The sequence below is a fragment of the Rutidosis leptorrhynchoides genome, chromosome 10 (assembly GCF_046630445.1).
Source record: "Rutidosis leptorrhynchoides isolate AG116_Rl617_1_P2 chromosome 10, CSIRO_AGI_Rlap_v1, whole genome shotgun sequence".
Taxonomy (NCBI): Eukaryota; Viridiplantae; Streptophyta; class Magnoliopsida; order Asterales; family Asteraceae; genus Rutidosis; species Rutidosis leptorrhynchoides.
In genome coordinates this window covers 261,553,039-261,555,619 of record NC_092342.1, presented here as the reverse complement: position 1 = coordinate 261,555,619, position 2,581 = coordinate 261,553,039, and the positions used below count along the sequence as shown (strand labels likewise).

General features: G+C 35.3%; 1 non-coding gene across 1 annotated transcript; it reads right to left on the bottom strand.

The window, feature by feature from the left end:
* Positions 1-260: 260 nt before the first annotated feature.
* Positions 261-367, bottom strand: LOC139873996 (small nucleolar RNA R71). The gene has a single exon (XR_011767702.1). It is a non-coding gene; the product is annotated as a small nucleolar RNA R71 (small nucleolar RNA).
* Positions 368-2,581: the final 2,214 nt, after the last annotated feature.

Sequence of the window (2,581 nt, the reverse complement as noted above, 5' to 3'; positions counted from 1 at the left end):
ACATGGTAACTAATCAATGCCAATTTAGTGGTGCGCCGAAGGAAGATCCAAATGAACATCTTCGTACCTTTAATAGGATCTGTACTCTATTTAAAATAAGAGAAGTGGAGGATGAAAAGATATATCTCATGTTATTTCCCTGGACTTTAAAGGGAGAAGCCAAAGATTGGTTAGAATCGTTACCTGAAGGGGCGATTGATACATGGGACGTTTTAGTTGAAAAATTTCTTAAACAATTCTTTCCGGCATCTAAAGCCGTAAGACTTCAAGGAGAAATAGTTGCGTTCACACAAAAGCCAAATGAAACTTTATATGAAGCATGGACAAGATTTGGAAAGTTATTAAGAGGATGTCCGCAACATGGTTTAGACACTTGTCAAATAGTACAAATATTCTACCAAGGATGCGACATCACTACAAGAAAAGATATAGATATAGCAGCTGGTGGTTCCATTATGAAGAAAACCGCAACTGACGCTTACAAAATTATTGATAACACTGCTTCCCACTCACATGAGTGGCATCAAGAAAAAGATATCATTAGATCATCTAAAGCAGCTAGAGCCAATTCTAGCCATGACTTTGATTCCATTTCTGCAAAGATAGATGCTGTCGAGACACGAATGGAAAAGATGACTAATGATATCCACTCAGTAAGAATTAGTTGTGAGCAGTGTGGAGGACCACATTTGACAAAAGATTGTCTCAGTATTGAACTAACAATGGAACAAAGAGAGAATATTTCATATCTAAACCAAAGGCCTGGAAATAATTATCAGAATAATTATCAACCGCCAAGACCAATCTACAATCAAAACCAGAATTATAACCGAAATGTTCCATACAACAACCAACAAGGTCCTAGTAATCAACAACTATCCAATAATACTTACAATCAGCAAAGACCTATTTTTCAAAATAAACCACCACAAACCGATGATAAAAAGCCAAATTTAGAAGATATGATGTTGAAGCTAGTTGAATCTCAAACTCAATTTTTCACATCTCAGAAACAACCAATGAACAAAATGCTCAAGCATTTAGAAATCAACAAGCTTCTATTCAAAATTTGGAACAAGAAGTAAGTAACCTAGCAAGGTTAATAGGTGAAAGAAAACCGGGAAGTCTACCTAGTGATACAAATGCTAACCCCCGGAATGAAACAGCTAAAGCCATTACCACAAGAAGTGGTATTACACTTAAACCACCTGAAATACCTGTAATTTCTGATGAAGCTATTCCTACTCCACAAGAACCACAACCTGAGAAAGATAAGGAAACAGAACCGGTAGTTGAAAAGGTTAATGAAGATAACAAAATTAAGGCTAAACCTTATGTTAAACCATACCAACCACCACTTCCTTACCCGAGTAAAATGAGAAAAGAAATACTTGAAGCCGAGCAATCCAAATTCTTGGATATGTTTAAACAGATAAATGTCAATCTTCCTTTCATTGATGTAATTTCAGGAATGCCTAGATATGCTAAATTCTTGAAAGATCTAATCACAAATAGAAAGAAAATGGAAGAACTCTCGGCTGTTACTATGAATGCTAATTGTTCTGCAGTGCTGTTGAATAAGATACCAGAAAAATTATCAGATCCAGGAAGTTTCACAATTCCATGTTTTCTGGGTAGTCTTAGTTCAATAGAAGCATTGGCAGACTTAGGTGTGAAGACCCGTCCTAATCCATCCGGATGAAGTCCATATCGATTATAAACGATTCACAACAGTTGATTACATCGCGAGGTACTTTACCTCTATATGATACATTTTACAAAACATTGCATTCGTTTTTGAAAAGACAATCTCTCATTACATCGAAAGTTGACGGCAGCCATACTATTTCATAATATATGTACTATAATTGACTTTAAATAATTTTGATAAACTCAACGACTCGAATGCAACGTCTTTTGAAATATGTCATGAATGACTCCAAGTAATGTCTCTAATATGAGCAAATGCACAGCGGAAGATTTCTTTCGTACCTGAGAATAAACATGCTTTAAAGTGTCAACCAAAAGGTTGGTGAGTTCATTAGTTTAACATAAATAATCATTTCATAATTTTAATAGACCACAAGATTTCATATTTCCATTTCTCATAAACATACGTCCCATGCATAGAGACAAAAATATCATTCATATGGATTGAACACCTAGTAACCGACATTCACAATATGCATATAAGAATATCCCCATCATTCCGGGATCCTCCTTCGGACATGATATAAATTTCGAAGTACTAAAGCATCCGGTACTTTGGATGGGGCTTGTTGGGCCCGATAGATCTATCTTTAGAGTTCGCGTCAATTAGGGTGTCTGTTCCCAAATTCTTAGATTACCAGACTATATAAAAAGGGGCATATTCGATTTCGATAATTCAACCATATAATGTAGTTTCGATTACTTGTGTCTATTTCGTAAAACATTTATAAAAATTGCGCATGTATTCTCAGTCCCAAAAATATATATTGCAAAAGCATTTAAAAGGGGAGTAATGAAACTCACAATACTGTATTTCGTAGTAAAAATACATATCACGTCATTGAACAAATGCAGGGTTGGTCTTGGATTC